Raw genomic sequence first — 22,307 nt, forward strand, 5'->3', positions numbered from 1 at the left:
AGGTAGAGGAGCAGATATGTAGACAGATTTTGGAAAGATGTAAAGGTAACAGGGTTGTAGTGGTGGGTGATTGTAACTTCCCCAATATTGACTGGGACTCACTTAGTGCGAGGGGCTTGGATGGGGCAGACTTTGTGAGGAGCATCCAAGAGGGCTTCTTGAAACAGTATGTAGATAGTCCAACTAGGGATGGGGCCATTCTGGACCTGGTATTAGGGAATGAGCCCGGCCAGGTGGTCGAAGTTTCAGTGGGGGAGCATTTCGAGAGCAGTGACCATAATTCCATAAGTTTTAAGGTACTTGTGGATAAGGATAAGAGTAGTCCTCGGGTGAAGGTGCTAAATTGGGGGAAGGCTAATTATAACAATATTAGGCAGGAACTGAAGAATTTAGATTGGGGTCGGCTGTTTGAGGGTAAATCAACATCTGACATGTGGGAGTCTTTCAAACGTCAGCTGATTAGAATCCAGGACCAGCATGTTCCTGTGAGGAAGAAAGACAAGTTTGGCAAGTTTTGGGAAGCTTGGATAACACGGGATATTGTGAGCCTAGTCAAAAAGAAAAAGGAAGCATTTGTAAGGGCTGGAAGTCTAGGAACAGATGAAGCACTTGAGGAATATAAAGACAGTAGGAAGGAACTTGAGCAAGGAGTTAGGAGGGCTAAAAGGGGTCATGAAATGTCATTGGCAAACAGGATTAAGGAAACTCCTAAGACTTTTTATACATATATAAAGAGCAAGAGGGTAACCAGGGAAAGGGTTGGCCCACTCAAGGACAGAGATGGGAATCTATGCGTGGAGCCAGAGGAAATGGGTGAGGTGCTACATGAGTACTTTGCATCAGTATTCACCAAAGAGAAGGACTTGGTGGATGATGAGCCTAGGGAAGGGAGTGCAGATAGTCTCAGTCATCTCATTATCAAAAAGGAGGAGGTGTTGGGTGTCTTGCAACGCATTAAGGTAGATAAGTCCCCAGGGCCTGATGGGATCGACCCTAGAATACTGAGGGAGGCAAGGGAAGAAATTGCTGGGGCCTTGACAGAAATCTTTGCATCTTCATTGGCTACAGGTGAGGTCCCAGAGGACTGGAGAATAGCCAATGTTGTTCCTTTGTTTAAGAAGGGTGGTAAGGATAATCCAGGAAATTATAGGCCGGTGAGCCTTACGTCAGTGGTAGGGAAACTATTAGAGAGGATTCTTCGGGACAGGATTTACTCCCATTTGGAAACAAACAAACTTATTAGCGAGAGACAGCATGGTTTTGTGAAGGGGAGGTCGTGTCTTACTAAGTTGATTGAGTTTTTTGAGGAAGTGACGAAGATGATTGATGAGGGAAGGGCAGTGGATGTTGTCTATATGGACTTCAGTAAAGCCTTTGACAAGGTCCCTCATGGCAGACTGGTGCAAAAGGTGAAGTCACACGGGATCAGAGGTGAGCTGGCAAGATGGATACAGAACTGGCTCAGTCACAGAAGACAGAGGGTAACAGTGGATGGGTGTTTTCTGAATGGAGGGATGTGACTAGTGGTGTTCCGCAGGGATCAGTGCTGGGACCTTTGCTGTTTGTAGTATATATAAATGATTTGGAGGAAAATGTAGCTGGGCTGATTAGTAAGTTTGCGGACGACACAAAGGTTGGTGGAGTTACGGATAATCATGAGGATTGTCAGAGGATACAGCAGGATATAGATCGGTTGGAGACTTGGGCGGAGAAATGGCAGATGGAGTTTAATCCGGACAAATGTGAGGTAATGCATTTTGGAAGGTCTAATGCAGGTGGGAGGTATACAGTAAATGGCAGAACCCTTAGGAGTATTGACAGGCAGGGAGATCTGGGCATACAGGTCCACAGGTCACTGAAAGTGGCAATGCAGGTGGATAAGGTAGTCAAGGAGGCATACGGCATGCTTGCCTTCATCGGTCAGGGCATAGAGTATAAAAATTGGCAAGTCATGTTGCAGCTGTACAGAACCTTAGTTAGGCCACACTTGGAATATTGCGTGCAATTCTGGTCGCCACACTACCAGAAGGACGTGGAGGCTTTGGAGAGGGTACAGAAGAGGTTTACCAGGATGTTGCCTGGTCTGGAGGGCATTAGCTATGAGGAGAGGTTGGATAAACTCGGATTGTTTTCACTGGAACGACGGAGGTGGAGGGGCGACATGATAGCGGTTTACAAAGTTATGAGCGGCATGGACAAAGTGGATAGTCAGAAGCTTTTTCCCAGGGTGGAAGAGTCAGTTACTAGGGGACATAGGTTTAAGGTGAGAGGGGCAAAGTTTAGAGGGGATGTGTGAGGCAAGTTTTTTACATAGAGCGTGGTGAGTGCCTGGAACTTGCTGCCAGGGGAGGTGGTGGAAGTAGATACGAAAGCGACGTTTAAGAGGCATCTTGACAAATATATGAATAGGAAGGGAATAAAGGGATATGGGCCCCGGAAGTGCAGAAGGTGTTAGTTTCGGCAGGCAACAAGATCGGCGCAGGCTTGGAGGGCCGAATGGCCTGTTCCTGTGCTGTACTGTTCTTTGTTCTTTGTTCTCCCCTCTCACTGCTGCTCCCAGTTCCTACTTGATGCCTCATAGGATGGAACTCTGCTGCATATCATGGAAAGGAATTCCCCATCGCACAAAACTATGAGAGTTACATTCCCAGGAGGAGCAACAGCATTTGTTAGGGGATATAACTAGCCTTGATTTCCATGCACAGACGAGCAAATACCACCTCCAAAACACTTACTGTCCACATAAAATGCACGTGACATGTGCGGACAGACACAGGGTAGAGGTTAAATGGAGAGAGGACACAGCTTTGGGGAATCCCAGATGGTGGTGCTCTGTGGGACTCGCTTTGTCTTAAATTCAAAGTTCCACAGTAGCATATCTATTTTCCTTGTTTGCAATTATATTTTATGTACTGACCCCAGAAATTTATCAATGCTCCAGGTGATCTCTTCCCAGTCCTCTGCTTAATATCCAGACTGTAAAGACTGTGCAACAGTGTCATAGCTCAATCTCTCCTCCAGTTTTCACAAGTCTCTGGGAAACAATTTGGGGGGAATTTTATGCTCTCCCCGCAGTGACTTTGGAGGCTGGGAGAGCATATAATCAGGTGGAATGGGGCCAGGTGAGGGCAGAGGCGACCCACCACCTTCCCACCTCTACCCAAATTATATCCGGGGCAGGAAGGCCTGTAAATGGCCTTCCTGTCCTGCCACCAATAGAGGCCCTTAAGTGGGCAATTGATGCCCAATTAAGGGCTTCATCCTGCCTCTGCATGTGGCCTCATGGGGAGCACGCCAAGCAAACCAATGCGGGTTGCTTGCTGGCTCCAGGGGCGTTGTGGGGGGGGGTTGGGGGGGGAGTCCCTTGTTAACAGGCACATAGTGCCTGATCGAGGGACCTGGCATGAAGAAGACGGGGTCAGCCAAGAGCCATCCCCTGCCCTTGCTGCCGACCCCCCTACAGCCCCCTTCCCCGCAACCCCGACCCTGCAAAACCCCTCCCACCGTGACTTACCTGTGGCCTGGGACCCTCGACTGAGTCCAGTACCAGCAGCAGCCACCGCCTCCACAGTGGCGCTGCTCAGTTAAAGAGCTGTCGGCCTCTGATTGGCCAACAGCTCTCAGAGGCTGGGACTTCCATCGCTGAGCTTTTTGATTCCAGGGAAGGCTCGCTGCTATCCATTTAAGTGCCTAATTGGCACCTGATTTGGTGGGCCTACCCCAGAGGAGGCATGCGGATCTCTCACCAGCGCTTTTCCCAGTGGTCAAGACCCCTAGCGCCCAGATAAAATCTCTGCCCTTGCATAAGGTAGATCACACCAACAGAAGGCAGGACACAATGCGCATCCATTACATACTGAATTGATCTACCAATTGACTGTGCTGGAGCATTTTTATTTTTTTGCTAATTTTCTTCAGGCTCATCTCCTCTTGTCTCTTGAAAACTCCATAAGCTGGGATAAAGATCCATATGTGCCAAGCACCCTCAGACACCTTTCTTTAGAAGTGCATCTTTACTCATCTTTGAGCCTTAATGGTTGTGGGGGGGGGGGAGGTGGGCGGGGAGGGATTTTATTTAGGAGTGGGTTTCTGACAGGAGAGAGCGATGGGACATCATCAATTCGAGACCTGGGCTTTTTTAACTCTAGGGCCTCATCTACATCCCACAGGCCAGCTGCAGCAAGGAAATTGTGGTGGTGGGATTCCACAAAGTATTGTGGTCTGCTTCCGCTGACTTTATGAACAAGAGTTCAACGCTTACTGTTTAGGCCCTAGTCTTCTGCAAACCATGCTTGACAAAGTTAGTGAACTGCTCTGTCAATGGTTGAAATGCTATTAGGCCTTCATGACAGTGTAGGACTCCTATTTTCATGTATTAATGAGGCTCCCTCCTGAATCAGGCCTCCACCTCAGCCATCTTAAACAAAGGCCCCAGATAAGGTGGCAGCAGGTAAGAATCGACCAGGAATGGGCTGATAAGTTTTTGGTCGCAATTTTAATTGTGGTTGCCTCGTTTACGTTGGATTGGGTGGGTTAAAATCATCACCAGAGTGTTGAAAATGTTATTCAATGGGAAATATCGCCCAATTGCCACACGTGAACTCAACAGGGTATTTGGATAATAATGAGGAGCTGGAATCCTGGCTGATTTTCCCTTATATAGGGAAATTGTTACCAACTGCAGTGCTCTTTCTACTGTCCTTGCAAGACAAGCATCAGAGACCAGAGTTAAAACCTGGGATCTTCCACGTCTGTATGCTTCAGCTGCTCACCAAATAAACCAAGTGAGTGATCACTGAATAAACATTTAACATTCTTAAATCAAAGTTCCGGTGTATATTGTTGCAGCTTGAAACAACAGTCTTTTAAAGGCCAGGAAAAGAACTGATGAGAAATGCAGTATCAAGTTGTCTAACCTTATAAAACACAATAGGGAGTCAAATTCTTTGAGTTTCTGATGCCATGTAACCCTATAAAAATGTTCAGTGCCCATAAACATCTGCTTGTTAACTTCTTCTAAGTACCCAACCCCTGTTGCTTTCAAGCAATGTTTTCCATCACATTTTAAATAGGTAAACAAGATCGCTCAGTCTAATTCTTTTGCATTAATGATTCCATTTATCCGTTTTAAAGTAGTTACTGCAGATTTCCGCGCAGTGGTTAGCACCGCAGCCTCACAGCTCCAGGGACCCGGGTTCGATTCCGGGTACTGCCTGTGTGGAGTTTGCAAGTTCTCCCTGTGTCTGTGTGGGTTTTCTCCGGGTGCTCCGGTTTCCTCCCACAAGCCAAAAGACTTGCAGGTTGATAGGTAAATTGGCCATTATAAATTGTCACTAGTATAGGTAGGTGGTAGGGAAATATAGGGACAGGTGGGGATGTTTGGTAGGAATATGGGATTAGTGTAGGATTAGTATAAATGGGTGGTTGATGTTCGGCACAGACTCGGTGGGCCGAAGGGCCTGTTTCAGTGCTGTATCTCTAATAATATACTATTTATGACCTTTCAAACAAATGCAAAAGAATGCAAGATGCAGAGCTTCTATTTTAGTTTCTAGAACTGAAACATATGTAACAGGAAGATTTATTAGTAACAATAATCTTCAAAATCCATATTTTTTGTGAAATCAAGGTTTTGCAAATGGTTGACATTTAATGACTTTAAAATTGCTCAGAACTCCGAGTACCTTGAATATCTGGTTGCAGCACATCAGTGCATTCTTTAACGCATGAAAATGACACTGAAGGTTGCACTGGCCACATGGAATAAGAATGGAAATGCTCAACCAGAGTGTTATCAATAGAGGAAAAGATATTGACAAAAGCTATACATATTATCAAGCAACTGTCAGATTTCATGGCATGTGAAACATGAAAATAACCATTGAAGAGCAAATAAAGAAAAATCCAATTTTAGATTGATTTACATAGTGGTAGAGTTGTGTAAATGTTGCTTATACATCATATGCAGGAGCTTACACCAATATGGCAAGCAGCACACTTGTGGCTTGTAATGAACAAATGTTTCCAGTACATTATGTGGTGGCCTAGGAGACTGTTTATTGCCCAAAACACTGACACTGTGCAGATTAATTTCTAAGACAGCATTCTAACTGAGGTTTAACCAAGACCTTCTGCAAGGACAAAACATTATGCTTTATTTTGTAGTAAATACACCCTAAGAGCCTGTTTGCTTCAGCTACAGCTTCATGGCATTAGTAGGATTAGGTTTAGTGTTTGACATGCCACATTACACTTTTCTAAAGTCAACACCATTTGCCAAACCTTGGCCCAATCCTCCAATATACTGAGATTTACCTGTAGCAGTGGATTATCTTCTACAGTCCTAGCACTCACACGTACCTTGATATAGTCCAAAAACTTGCAGATCATTCCGAAATTCCTACATATAGATCATTAATGAAAACAGTAAATAGCAAATCTCCTCACACTCATCCATGAGGGGCACCACTGGTAATTGGTTTCCAAGCAGATTCAAATCTATTGACAACCACTTTCTGCTTAAGGGCATTCAATCAATTCTCAATTCAGATCACCAACTAATTCCACAGGAGCCTTACAGAGAAGCCTCTTGTGAAGTACCTTATCAAAAGCTCTCTGAAATTTCTGGTAAACCATGTATACTGGATTATCCTAACCTGGTGACTTCTTTGAAAAATTTAAGACAGTTGGATGTCCTTGATATGGCCTTCTCTGTCTAAGTGTTCACATATATATATATATATATATAAAATATATAGTGCATCTCTCGAGTGTCTTATACATTACTGACATCTACCATTATCTGATTCTGCCTTATCCTCTTTTTATAAATCTTTTTAAATACTTTAGCCTCAATTAGAACTCCACTAGTCTATTGTCTTACTGCCCTTTAGGCACAGGTGCAAACTGGTGGTACTGAATTATACTGTATTACCTCTTGGTCAGGAAAAATGTGGCTCCATTTTTAACATTGGTGAGAATGGAAGTTTAAAAAAAGTTTAAATGGGAACATTTAAAGTATCCTTTGCAGCAGTTGTACTTATTAAATTTGAAGAATACATAATTTTAAAACAGCCCAACCCATTTGTTATCCCTCTCAAAGTCTACACATTTAAATGTATGCGATGTAATATTTCACTTATTGCCTTGAACAGATTTTGATTTCAAGTGTTTTGCAACACAGCTTTTAGAGGTTAACAGAAAGCATGTCATGCTTCAAACTAAATGTATTTTTATTAAATATCATGTACAGTCAATATTTTTCTCTGCCATTATTGTAACTAAATGCTGACCTTAATCAAATGCCTTTTAACAGTTGCTACTCAATTAGTTTGTGGATTTTGGGGTTTATTTCTATGAGTTACCTGTCAGTATAAATCATAAATAATAAAATCTGAGTAAACAGATTGCATGTTCTCTTGGGGGAGTCTGGCATTATTCTAATAGGATATTTCCAGTTGCATAAGATTTTTATGGTGCCAACAAATATCACTTTATAAATAGGTTATGAGAGTTTATATGAATCAGAACATTGGAATAATATTTGGCAGTCAGTGAGTGCTTGAGGGCAAGCAACACTGAGGGCAGAACTTACTGGTTGCCAGACTTGTTTCCTAATAACAAAGTCTTGTTTCCTAATAACAAAGTCTTGTTCTGTTACCATTGTAATCCAATCCACTGAAATATTAGTGTTTTGAAATTGCAACATTGAAACTAAGAGTGCTCTCATAAACTGGAACTGAGAAATGTCAGTCTGACTACTGATCCCAAGAGAGTTTATTTCAGGGTCTATCTCCCTATGCTCCCACAGGTGTAGACATACTGGGACAATATAAAACTGTTCACACTGGGTCCGTTCTGAGACTAGAGGGGTTAACTGGTCTTAAACCTGCTGTCAGACAAAAGACTTCCTAGGCTAATAAAGACAGAACAATGACATGGGGCTGGAGTTTTACCAAGCCACAACGTCAGGCTCCGTGGCGGGGGAATATGGGTGTGGCAACAGCCCGCCATGGAGGCCAATGCTGGAAGGGCACAGCCAGATCTTCCTGGTGGCGGTAAGGCTCTGTGGCAGCCCCCCAAACCCCCCACCGCTGGGCACCGGGACCCAAATTTCAATATTTAAATCAATAAAATGAATACATTTAAATAAACTTACCTTCCATCAACCGGGCCTGCTGCGATCCTCAGTGTGGCGCCCTCACTCCCATGCCTTCAATTCCCTGTCTGGGGAAAGCCGGCATGATTCTAGTGGCGAGGGGGGAAGGGGTAGGATTCTCAGCTGCAATAAAATGATTTTAAACAGCAACAACTTGCATTTAACATGAAAAATATCATAAGGCACTTCACAGAGGTGAAATCAAAAATGGACACTTAGCTCAATAATATATTAGATGGGTGGTCAAAGAATTGGAATTTAAGTAGGGTCTTCAACAAGAAGATTGAGGTTGTGAAGTGAAGAGGTATAGGAAGCGTGGAATTTAAGCAGAACTGTCATTTTTTGATCTCTCTGAGATGTATGACTATCTGCATCTTTCCACTTGCAGGACAAGAGGGCCCAGAACAGGAGGAAGAGAGGCTGGACTGGTGGAGGTGTTCCAGACATCAAGCCTCTCGCCACAGCTGAGGAGGACACAGTTGAACTAGTATTGACCCAGGGCGGCTGCTCAATAGCAGATGGTGAGACTGGAGTCTCCATGCAAGAGAGTGATGATACTCTTCCATCAACATACAGATCGCTACTGGAGACCCCATGCATGGTTGGCATGACGAGATCTGCTCATCGTAACCCACACATGTTTTTATTCACTTATGCAGGTCAGCGTTCGCAGGAAAGCCTAGTAGAAGGGGGACATAATTCCACCTCTGAGGAGGAACTGGAGTCAGAGGATGCACTGTCCTATGATTCTCCTGTACCTTCCACCAGCGCAGATATTTTCACCTCAGTGGGTTTCGCATGGCTGTAGAATCAGGGTCACAAGGCTGGTGAGAGCACCGCAGTCATGCCCGAGCAGCTGGCTGAGACAGGGACAGGCGAGGCCTCTCAGTGGGAGGAGGACTGTGAACGGCCAGGCCCATGCTGAGTCCCAGGCTGATGACGAGCCTTTGGTGCTGACAACGCAGAGCATGCCCGAGCTGCAAAGAGAGATAAGGCAACATCTGGCGGACATGCCAGAGGCAATGTGCAGCCACAAGCAGATGATAGAGGAGTCCATCCATGCCATTAGTGCTGCCATGACTCGGGCATGTAAGCGCATGGCTTCCTCCATCGAGAGGTTTGCGACCCTCATGGAGAGCCAGAACCCACAGATGCGCGCAGACCTGCACATCATCGCCTTGGCCATGAGCTTGACGCAGCAGTGGCAAGGCGATAGAAGGACAAGGCACCTGGAGACTTCTCCAGCTTCTTGTCCTCCTCTGGTGAACAAGGAGGTTCAAGTGAGCCTTGAAAGGGAGGAGAGGCTGACCTCCACAGCTGAGGGCTCTCCTCAAGGCACTCCGATTGTGGACAGCGGCTCCTCGGCTCCTCCATCAGTGCTCCAGTAGCCACGACGCCTGAGGAGAGTCCTGCACCACTGCAGATAACCCTCAGGCAGCCAGGGCTCTCCAGACCTCAGGCAGCCAGAGAACGGACGCCAAATGCATCATAGGCCAAGGGGCAGCCTGATCAGCAGCCTGCCTCAAGCCCAGCTGCTAGCATAGGGGTCACACCTCGTAGGCGCCCTCGTAACAGTAGAAGGAAAAGCACCAAGACTCACTTGGGGGTTCATGGTTCATGGATTTATGACATGTGATGCCTCAGATAAAGTTCTTTTGTTCAAGCCAGTAATGTTCATTGTGTAAAAGTGATTATTCGATCGTGCATTGATTGTAATCTGCTGACTTCACCCTTCCCCCTTAGTGGATGCCAATGTAGGTACAGCCCTTATTTAAAAGCGATCTCCCATGGGCACTAGCGGGTGTTTCAGCTGGGAGTTAGGCATGGAACACAAATGGAAAGGAGTCGACAGACCACAAGCATTGAGCTCAGTCTTCAAGGTTTTCTCTATGAGTGGCCATCATGGTGGCTAGAAGCAGGTCAGTATGAGATTGCCTCTGCCTCCTTGGCCCGTCGCTCAATCTGCTTAGCTTTAGGTGCAAAGGCTTCAACATCCTGTGTTGCTTGCTCATCACCTTCCTCCACGTTCTCCTCGTCAGTGGAGGAATGGCGTTCAATCATGTTCTTGTCGTGTAAGGCCTCCTCCCTCTGCTGTGCTAGATTATGCAGAGTAATGCAGACCACCACGATAGATGAAACCCTCGCAGTGGCATATTGCAGGGCTCCACCAGATCAATCAAGTCAACAGAATCTCATCTTCAGCAGCCCAATGGTCTGCTCAATGGTTGCTCGGGTAGAGCCATGGCAAGTGTTGTACCTCTCCTCCACTGCATTGCGAGGGTTCCTCACAGGTGTCAGTAGCCATGTCTTCAATAGGTAGCCCTTGTTCCTGAAAATCCATCTCTGAAGGCGAGTAGGGGGCCTGAAAAGCTGTGTCACCTGGGACTATCCAAGTATGTAGGCTGCTTCCCGGGAAGCGGGCACACAGCTGCAGGAAACACTTTTGGTGACAACAGACTAGTTGAATGTTAATTGAATGGTAGCCCTTCCTGTTGATGAAGGTGGCTGGCTGGTCCGTTGCAGCTTTGTTGGCCACATGGGTGCAATCTATTACACCTTGCACCTGGGGGAACCCAGCAATTGCCCCGAATCCAATGGTCCTCTGGGCCTGACTGTCAGGGCCAGTCCAGCAGTGCATATAGTCGCCGGCCCTGTTGAACAGAGTATTGGTCTCCTCCTTGATGCAGCAGTGGGCTGCTGCCTGGGAGATGCCACAAATATCCCCCGTGGAACATTGGAATGATCCAGACACGTAAATGTTATGTGACACGGTGATTTTCAAGGCCATGGGCATATGGGCATAGGGTGACCACCAAATCCTGCAGCAGGGCACATAAGTCGGTGACGGTCTCCCTGGAGAGCCATAGACTTTGCTGACAATGCCACGGACATTTGGAGGTAGCTGATTCAAGTCTGATACACTCTCTGGTGCAGGTTGGTCCTTCTTCACATGGCTGGCTGCTGCTGCTCTCATCGTGGAGCTTCACAGGCAGGCGCTGCTGCCTCCTGGCCCTCCCTCCATCGGAGGTGCTGCATCATGCCATGGAGATCCAAAAAGCCAAGGTGTATGAGACCCATGCCAGGTGATTAGTCAGCCTCCAGAGAGCTGTCCTTGCATAGGCGAACCTGCCTTGCAGCTTTCTCTTTGCTACTTCTCTCAGTCGACTCCCAAATGGCCCTCAGTGCCCACACTCTCACTCAGCAATATGGGCACCTGATACTGCCACCCAACACCAAGCCCCACCTTGCACAACACCCAACACCCAGGGCCCCCTTGATGACCACCCGAGACCCTGCACCCCCTTGCAGACCACCCAAGACCCTGCCGACCTTTGCTCAACACCCAAGATCCAGCTCACCGGGTACTGCCACGCAAGACCCTGCCTACCCATGAAGGGTGTACAGCACTGTAGGCCAACAATGGTCTCCATTGCCTCCTCAGCCCCTGTACAGTGCTGGTCATGGCTGTCTACTCATCATGGCACTGAGACTTCGCCTCTGTCCCGTGAACTTTCAATTGCCGGGATTCTGAAGGCACATGAGGGCCAACCGTTATTCACTTAATTCCAAGCCCCACACTGAATCACATTAATTTACATGCAAATGCATTAACACTACCTGTCATGCAAATAAAATTACACTCCTGTCACTTCGAGTCAACAACACTGCCTTGATGCTTTCCTGCCGCTGACTAAATCCGGAACCAATGTCACGACATCGGGTTTCCGGATGGACTCATCTGATGCTATCCTCCGGCAACCCCCCTCCCACCCCGTCTCCATTCCCGCTCCAAACGGCCACACTAAATTCAGCCCAGTGTATGCTTCAGCAAGATCCTGCCCTGAGTCATGCTGCACAAGTCACATTGAAATAAATCATCACATCACCTGCATTTGGCATCATTTGAACACATTTGCCTCTTCTTCCTCAGTCAATTTTTTAAAAATTTGCTTTCAGGATATGGAAAATGCTGCAAAGGTTGTATTTATTACCCATCTCTAGTTGCTCTGAGCAAATAGTGTTGAGAAAGAAAATACTGATCTCTTTTTTTACAAGTGAGTGCATTACTAGACCACTCCAAGGGATATTAACAGACAACCACATCACGTGGACTGCATACCATTTAAACCCGACTTGGCAGGTTCCTTTCCCTGCTGGACCTCAGTGAACCAGTTGGTTTTTTACAACCTGCCAGCTTTTGTGGTTATGCTTTTTTCATGGCAGGCCAAAAAATTCTAGCTTTATTGAATTCTAATGTTATAATTTACCATTGTGGGATTTGAACTCACCCTAACAGGTTGCTATTCCAGTATCATAATCATGAAACAAATCTTATTCATGAAGGCAGTGCTTCTTTTATAAAATTTCAACATCTACCCCTGCTTTTTGAAGTTCTGATTCGTGTGGTAAAGTTTGAGAGCCAATGAATCAGCTGAGACTGGCCTGAAACACTGAAGAATTTTGTTGCACATCAATAGGAAGCTGTATAGCTATCCATGCTCACATTTTTGTAGAAAGGTCACTTTTTCAGGTCAACAAGCGATGAGCTTTACTGAAGTGTTCATAGCCCACTCTTGAGACTTTCAACTCCAAAACAAATTTCCTTTTAGCAGCATGAGTCATGGGACAGGATCTGATACATGCCGGACATCATATCCCAGTGAAAAATCCTAATGCTGGTACAGTAAGACTGAATGAACTGTGACCCTGACTAGAGCAACTGAAATGTGGCATAGGGACCTGAGTACTGAATTCAAACTGAAATTGAAAAGTAGCTTGGAAACAACAGGACTGGAGCAGTTTGACTTTAAATAGGGTACATCTAAAGTCAGTTGACATGAAATGGATGGTGGTCGCTAGCTATAGTGTTTTTACATCACATTTTGTCCTGAAAGGTGAACAACAGCAGGAAATGTGTTCATGAGAATCCATAAACATAGTGTATAAAAAAAACTCGATGGTGAACCTGTGACCTTCAAAACACTCTGCTACTACATTTGTTTGGGAGGACTCACTGATGCAGTTTTTAACATTTTGCACTGACTGCAGCTTCAATGAATCATTCATTTTTTAATGTTTTAGCACCGCTGACAAGTCATGATAATTGTCAATGCACTCTTACGACCATATGACCATGTGAGTTAGGAGCAGAAGTAGGCCATTCGGCCTGTAGAACCTGCTCCGCCATTTAATAAGATGAATGCTGATATGTTTCTGTCTCGAATTCCACACTCCCATCTACCCCCGATAATCTTTGATTCCCTGCCTAACAAGAATCTATCTACCTCCGCCTTAAAGTTATTCAATGACCCCGCCTCCACCACCTTCTCAGGCAGAGAATTTCAAAGTCACACAATCCTCTGAGAGAAAAAATTTCTCCTCATCTCTGTCATAAAAGGGCGACTCCTAATTTTAAAACAGTGCCCCCTTGTTCTGGACTCACCCACAAGAGGAAACATCCTTTCCACATCCACCTTGTCAAGATCATTCAGGATCTTATATACTTCAATCACATCTCCCCTCACTCTTCTAAACTCCAGTGAAAACAAACCCAGTCTGTCCAACCTTTCCTCATAAGACAACCCGCTCATTCCAGGTATCAATCTAGTAAACCTCTTCTGGACTATAACATTGAAAACACAGGTATGAAAAGGTCAATGTTTACATGACAAAGTGACTTTTTTCCGTTAATGGGGCAGAAAAGCTGTGTAGCATTTTAAACATGTTGAAGACACATACAGCTGACATGGCACTCTTTTTAATGCAAGTTAGATTATTACATTAGGTGTCTAACAACAAATGACTATGGTTTGTGATGCCAGTGCTGTTTAAAGAGTTTGCAAAATGCTTTCACTGTGCCACATAGGGAAGGGAAAAGGAAGCACCCTGTCTTAGCAATTGCTGCAACACAATTTACCTCTCTTCTGATTTAGTGCCTACACAACAGTATTTTTAGCCATATATTGCATATGAGAAAGAACTATTGTTATGGCACACTGTATCCCGCATTTAAAAGTTATATGTAAACGCAGGACAGTGTGAAAGGCAATGTGAGGAATGGCTCTTTTCTGGACAGCCATGTGAGCATTAACATGACAGGTTGCCTAACCCTAATTTCGTCACTGTTGCAGTTTCTAAAGTCTTACGTTGACTGCAATTTCTGATGAGTGCTGTAACCCTGTAAGTATATGATTTCCATAATATCTTAACACTAGTGACAGTATTAATAACCACAAATGGCATTCTCTCCTAGCTTACACTGCGATGGAAAGAACATTGCATTTACTTTATAGCAACTAATCATAGGTATTTGATCTAGTTATGGAAGAATACATCATGGAAATATGGGAAATGCAACAAAGTGACACAAATTGCAGATGAAGAAGATCATTCAATCCAACTAGCTCATTCTCCATAGAAACTTACAGTCCCCAAATCACAACATTTAACTGCCTTAAAGGATTCCAGAGGTTTTGCCTCTGCTATTGTGCCCAAAAAGACTATTTCAATAATTAACAACTCTTTCCATGAAAATGTTCTTCCTGACATCAGTTCAGAATTTGTCTTGTACCTATGTCTCCAAGATCTGCAGCCATGATTTAACTTGAAATAGATTAACCTTTCCTCTGCCATTAGTTTCTTATATACCGCTGTAAGATCATTTCAATGGCCTAGAAATTCTGGTGTGTCCATTTGTGTGCATTTGTGCAGGGCTCAGGGTACAGTCCTGATATTGGGCCTCAGGCCTCACTTTCATGAAGCAAGTGAGCTGCGGAAAGTAAGAGGCAGTTCATCCAGTGCAGCATCACTCAAGATTAGGTTGCAGTGGTGCTACTCGCGGCCCTTGGGTAATTGAGGAAAGTGGGTGATGGGGGATTGGTGGGAATCGCTGGCTGGAGTTTGGTCGGGATGGTGGCCTGGCATTGGTATGAGAATGATCTGTTCTTGTGAGGTACTCTTGAATACACAGATGTAGATATGATAAAATATTTGATGAGATGATACTAAAATTGTTGGATTTAGCTTCCTTTCTATTTGAGGTAGGAAGGACATGATGTCAGAAGATATACTGGAAGTTTAAAATGGCTCTGAAACCTTCAGCTGTTCTGATGTACTCCTGCCTTAACTATGGCAGAGCCCAGCTGAATTGCCAGAAATTAGGCATATGGTTGGTGGAAGCAGAAGCAGAAGCAGAAGCAAGACCCATCTCAAGGTCCAAGCTGGACATCTGAAGAGGAGTGATATTTTTAGAAAAGAATTATGACTGTGGGTCACCCTTTTCTTTTCTCCAGTGGACTGAGTTATCCTCTCCTTCCTCTAGCCCAGATACCTCTGCCTGACTTTCTGACTTCAGGCCAATGGCAGGAACGCCTGATGTGCCCTTAAATAGTGTGGATACCCAATATTGGCATGATAATGAAAGGATTATCACCCTGACCCCACTAACTTTGGCAGATTTTTGGTGCCAAAGCATCTACAGAAGGAATTTTCATTAACCTAAGTGCATTAAGATTACCTGGCTCGGTCTACGTATCTACTTATCAGCTTAGATTATTTGAAAGAATTGTAAAAGATGTTGTTCCAATGAGATAAAGAAATTCCTCAGGACTGTGCAATTATCCGGATTGTTCTGCAGCCTTCTGCATTTAGCGTGCCTGACAACATTGTGCAAAGGAGCTATAAAAAAAATCACAACCATCTGCAAATTGTAAGTTTATAAATAAAACTGTCACTGAGAACCAACATTGCTCTAAATTGGTTGCTTACATCCCCCGAAGGGAACTAAAAGAACTAATAATGGGATAAATTACTGTACTGTAAACTTTTGAAATAAAGGACATAATTTCAGTCTACTAAATATCACTTATATCCACAATCTGATTGACTCCCAAGATACTCATATAATAAAAGCCTGAGTTGATAGTGATACTAATTTTAAATAGGAAATGTGAACAAATAATAGAATAGAACCATAGAATTTTACTGCACAGAAGGAGGCCATATGGCCTATTGTGCCTGTGCCATCTTTCTGAAAGAGTTTTCCACTTAATTTCATTCTACTGCCCTTTCGCCATTCTCTCTTAAATTTTCCTTTTCAAATATTTATCTACTTCCTTTTACAAGTTTTTATGGATTCTACTTCCACCGCTGTGCTGGGCATTTCAAGTCCAAACATACACTCTGTAAAAAAAATCATTCTCCATATCTATCCCTACAATCTTTTGGTGGCAGTCTTAAATTCATGCTGGTAAGTTACTGACTCACTGACCAGTAGACGTGATTTTCCCAAATTGATATATCAAATTCCTTTATAATTTGGAATACTTTTATCACATGTTCAAATGAAAAGAGCTTCAGTTTCTCAAGAATGTCCTCATAATTAAAGCCGCTCATCCTGGTATAATTTTAGTGTATCCCTTCTGAAACCTTCCCATGGTCTCAATATCCTTCCTAAATTAATGCATCCAAACTGGACACAATGCTCTGGGTATTTCTCATAACAACAAGATAGGATCTCTGCCTGCCCCTCTGACCCCATCACAACCCTGACCCAATTCATGGGTCTCAGGTAGGATGGTAGAGAAAAATCCGCCCAATATTCTAACTGTGGCCTGATAAATGATTTGTAGAGGGTAATTTTACCAATCCTGTGTGAGCATATATTGTGCCTTTCATGGCCTGAGGAAATCTGAAAGCATTTCACAGCCAATGAATTGTGTTTGAAGTGTAGTCACTGTTGAACTGTAGGCAAACACAGCAGCCAATTTACACACAGCAAGGTCGCCTATGCAGCAAATGAGATAAATGCCAGTTAATCCATTCTTTCTTGTGTTGTTGGCTGAGGGATAAATAATGGCTAGCACACTGGAAGAACCCCACTGCTATTCTTTGAATAGTATCTTGGATTGTTTTACATACATCTGAACAGGTAGACAAGGCCTTGATTTAATGGCCCCAGTATTTACTGGAGGTGGGATTTGGAGCTGGCAGTGGGGGTGGGAAGTTCTTTGTCAGGAAACCTGGAAGCCCCAATTTCCTCGAATGCCATGGGCTTTAAACTCCAGGGCATGCATACTTCTTTCAAAAACAGATTCCCCACCTGGAAGCTAGCCAGATTGGCAGGTTTGGCTGCTTGCTGGGTGGGGGCGCTGGGAGTGTGGGGGCATGCGCCAGAAAAGGCCACAGCCAAGGATCAGGTAGGTTTGGTGGAAGCTGAGAGTAGTGATTGGGGTTGTGGAGTGGGATGTAGGTGGAGGATGATTGGGAGGGTCGGGGTGATTGTGGAGGGCATTGAAAATCGTGGGGGGCCAGGCTGAGATTAGAGAGGGTTGGAGATCAGGAGTGAGAGATAGGGAGTGTTGGTGATGGGGGTGGGGCAGTGATCGGGTTAGATTGTGGAGATAAAGGGGGAGGGTTGTTTACACATTAGTTGTTGGATTGGGAGGAAGCGCTCTTGTTTCTCCTGACCAACAAGCCATACTGCCAAGGCAATTACCTGACAAATTCAGGCCTTCACGCCTCCTTTTACCTTCCAGTTTTCCCTGAAACCTGGCCAACAAAATAGAAATATTGTCACATTGAAGACATCTAGGCTCTTTAAAAGGTTTCAATGACTGTCACCCATCCTGGGAACGGATTGGTCACCCAACATCCCATCCCCCTGTCCCGCCTCCGTTAAAACTAGAAGTGGGTGGGTTCAAGGCGGGTGGGTTCCTGCTTCATGTTTTTAACATTTATCTTCCCACCTGGTGGTTAAAATGACCTTCAATGTCTTATCTGAAAGACGATGCCTCTGATCAAGCAACGATCAATTAACACAGCACTGAAATTTATCTTTATATTGTTTTCTATTCCTTTCCACATGATGCAGGTACAAGGATTAATTTCAGATAAGCTTCAGACTCCTGAATTGGTGTAATTTCTCATTCAGACCATGAACCAATTATATTGGGCATTTCTTCAAAGCACAGTGGAAAACCATGGATTGAATTTTACGAGTGTGCCGCAATTCACGGCAGCGCACTCTAAAAGTGGCGCGCATCCCATGCGGATGTGCCATCCCTGAGCCCCCGCAATATTACGCGTGGGGGCTCATTTAAGTAGAGGGGATGGAGCGGCTGCCCCTGATGACATAAGGATGCAGCTCCACGTCCCCGGCAACAGCGTCCAGTGGCGCCGCGCAAGCGCTGGCGCCATTTTGAAAGGGCTTTAAGCCCTTCAATAGCATTTTAAAATTTAAATGTTCTGATCTCTGGGATGTAACAAGAAAATGTCATTTCAAACATAAATCACTTCTCCCACCACCCACCCCATGGGTAAATTATACATTAATCGCACTCTTCCCTCATAACAAATCTTTAATATATTCCGAACTTAGCCCCAAAAATGTATTCCCTTTGACCCTCAACCCCTTCCCACCATCCCATTAGCCAGTAAAGAATGTTTACCCCGCTCCTCCACCCCTCCCGCCCTGAAAATGCTATTCCTCCCCCCTCCCAACCAGGTTCTCGCCTCGGAGCTCCGTAGGGAGTTCCGAAGGCGCGTGGAGTATGAACGGCGGCAGTAAAATTGGCGTGGGCGGCCGCCGCCTGCAGGTAAATGTATTTACATCTCTTTATTGTCAATTTGAATATTAAGATGAACGACCCGCCGCCAGGCGGTTGGGGTGGGGTCCCCCCATCACCAGCGGGCCCTTCGCGACGTCGCGGGTCGTGGCAGGCCTCTCCCAGACCGGCGCAGCCCAGGATTAAAATACTTCAGAGTCCAAATAACGTCATTAGACCCTGACTTTTGAATATATATGTAAAGCCTGCAGCGAGTGCCTCACATGCCTCTTGGGAGTTAAATTGGAGGTGGGCGAGGGTACATCATGCACAAATATGTAACTACACTGCCCTTATTGCAATCCCCCTTTCCTGCGCCCCTTGCATGCCCTGTTCTCGTCAGGCATGGCTGCAGCAGCCGTTTGATACTTGCAATTACAAGGTGATATAAAAGGGATAATTTTCCATCTTTGGGCTACAGTGGGAGTGTTACCCCTGGTAAAATATAGCAGAAATCCAGATTTTTGTGTCTGAATTTAGGTCACTTGCCACTGGTGGATCTCTCCAGCAAAGCAAAGTTGGAAAATGATTCCTATAATACAATGACACATTTCCAGGTCAGATACAAAGCTGAATTTGTTTTACTTCAATCAATTATTGCTTTCATTGATCTCACCAAAGCCTTTGACCTCGTCAGCAGACGTGGTCTCTTCAGACTACTAGAAAAGATTGGATGTCCACCAAAGCTACTAAGTATCATCACCTCATTCCATGACAATATGAAAGGCACAATTCAACATGGCGGCACCTCATCAGACCCCTTTCCTATCCTGAGTGGCATGAAACAGGGCTGTGTTCTCGCACCCACACTTTTTGGGATTTTCTTCTACCATCTGCTTTCACATGCGTTCAAGTCCTCTGAAGAAGGAATTTTCCTCCACACAAGATCAGGGGGCAGGTTGTTCAACCTTGCACGTCTAAGAGCGAAGTCCAAAGTACGGAAAGTCCTCATCAGGGAACTCCTCTTTGCTGACGATGCTGCTTTAACATCTCACACTGAAGAGTGCCTGCAGAGTCTCATTGACAGGTTTGCGGCTGCCTGCAATGAATTTGGCCTAACCATCAGCCTCAAGAAAACGAACATCATGGGGCAGGACATCAGAAATGCTCCATCCATCAATATTGGCGACCACGCTCTGGAAGTGGTTCAAGAGTTCACCTACCTAGGCTCAACTATCACCAGTAACCTGTCTCTAGATGCAGAAATCAACAAGCGCATGGGAAAGGCTTCCACTGCTATGTCCAGACTGGCCAAGAGAGTGTGGGAAAATGGCGCACTGACACGGAACACAAAAGTCCGAGTGTATCAGGCCTGTGTCCTCAGTACCTTGCTCTATGGCAGCGAGGCCTGGACAACGTATGCCAGCCAAGAGCGACGTCTCAATTCATTCCATCTTCGCTGCCTCCGGAGAATCCTTGGCATCAGGTGGCAGGACCGTATCTCCAACACAGAAGTCCTCGAGGCGGCCAACATCCCCAGCTTGTACACACTACTGAGTCAGCGGCGCTTGAGATGGCTTGGCCATGTGAGCCGCATGGAAGATGGCAGGATCCCCAAAGACACATTGTACAGCGAGCTCGCCACTGGTATCAGACCCACCGACCATCCACGTCTCCACTTTAAAGACGTCTGCAAACGCGACATGAAATCCTGTGACATTGATCACAAGTCGTGGGAGTCAGTTGCCAGCGTTCGCCAGAGCTGGCGGGCAGCCATAAAGACAGGGCTAAAATGTGGCGAGTCGAAGAGACTTAGTAGTTGGCAGGAAAAAAGACAGAGGCGCAAGGGGAGAGCCAACTGTGTAACAGCCCCGACAAACAAATTTCTCTGCAGCACCTGTGGAAGAGCCTGTCACTCTAGAATTGGCCTTTATAGCCACTCCAGGCGCTGCTTCACAAACCACTGACCACCTCCAGGCGCGTATCCATTGTCTCCAGAGATAAGGAGGCCCAAAAGAAAAAGAAGAGTATTAGTACATAAAGGACCAAAGGTTTGTTTTTGGACAAATGCGGCACAGACCTTAAAAGTTAACTCTGTTTCTCTCTCCATAGATGCTGCTAGACCTGCTGAGTATTTCCAGCATTTTCTGTTTTTATTTCAGACTTCCAGCATCTGCATTATTTTGTTTTTGTATTAGAGATACGATTCAGGTTCCACTTTTGTCAGCAAATAATACCATTAATGAGGAGTTTAAACATAGCATACTAGATTGTACAAATTAGATGGTTACCAGTCAAAGGTAGATGCTTCAGAATTTTAAATCCATCTGAATCATAAGATCATAAGATCATAAGAACTAGGAGCAGGAGTAGGCCGTCCGGCCCCTCGAGCCTGCTCCGCCATTCAATAAGATCATGGCTGATCTTTTCGTGGACTCAGATCCACTTACCCGCGCTCCCAACGTATCCCTTAATTCCTTTATTGTTCAAAAAGATATCTACCTTAGCTTTAAAGACGTTTATTGAAGAAGCATCAACTACTTCACTGGGCAAGGAATTCCATAGATTAACAACCCTCTGGGTGAAGAAGTTCCTTCTTAATTCAGTCCTAAATCTGCTCCCTCTAATCTTGAGGCTATGCCCTCTTGTTCTAGCTTCACCTGCCAGTGGAAACATCCTCTCTACTTGTATCTTATCTATTCCCTTAATGATTTTATATGTTTCTATAAGATCCCCCCTCATTCTTCTGAACTCCAATGAATATAATCCCAATCTACTCAGTCTCTCCTCATAAGCCAACCCCCTCAACTCCGGAATCAACCTAGTGAACCTCCTCTGCACCCTCTCCAGTGCCAGTATATCCTTTCTCAAGTAAGGAGACCAAAACTGCACACAGTACTCCAGGTGCGGCCTCATCAGTACCTTATACAGCTGCAACATAACCTCTCTGCTTTTAAACTCAATCCCTTTAGCAATGAAGGACAAAATTCCATTTGCCTTCCTAATTACTTGCTGTACCTGCAGACCAACCTTCTGCGATTCATGCACAAGGACACCTAGGTCCCTCTGCATAGCAGCATGCTGCAACTTTTTACCATTCAAGTAATAATCCTTTTTACTGTTACTCCTACCGAAATGAATGACTTCACATTTATTAACATTGTATTCAATCTGCCAGACCTTTGCCCACTCACTCAATGTATCTATGTTCCTCTGCAAAGTTTCACAGTCATCTGAATAACCAATGGATAAGATTAAAATTGAAAAACAATCATCAATACATCTCTACCAAACTATAAAGGCTTTATAGCAATTTCTCTGATTTTTATCTCTGTGTCCAATTAAGAACACATTTATTGACAAATCTAATTTCCTAATGTTGATTGCAAAATTCTGGACTAAGGAAAAGGCTAATAGATGCTCCCTGTAATTAGAATGTTTTGATTAAATCCTGTTGCTCTTTAAACAACACAAGGTCATTACATAATGGCCCAAAATTTGCTGTCAAAGTAAGAGCAAGGCTAACTACATTTGCCGTTAGTTATGCGTAAATGCCACAGCAACCTCAGACAAGGACAGATGCACGAATCAATGTGAAAATCCAC

The 22,307-nt window shown here is 44.9% G+C and overlaps 1 protein-coding gene across 3 annotated transcripts in view; it reads right to left on the reverse strand.

The window, feature by feature from the left end:
- Positions 1–22,307, reverse strand: part of rcan2 (regulator of calcineurin 2) — a 525,925-nt gene that overhangs the window by 18,897 nt on the left and 484,721 nt on the right. The window lies entirely within an intron of this gene.

The sequence above is a fragment of the Heterodontus francisci genome, chromosome 3 (genome assembly GCF_036365525.1).
Source record: "Heterodontus francisci isolate sHetFra1 chromosome 3, sHetFra1.hap1, whole genome shotgun sequence".
Taxonomy (NCBI): domain Eukaryota; kingdom Metazoa; phylum Chordata; class Chondrichthyes; order Heterodontiformes; family Heterodontidae; genus Heterodontus; species Heterodontus francisci.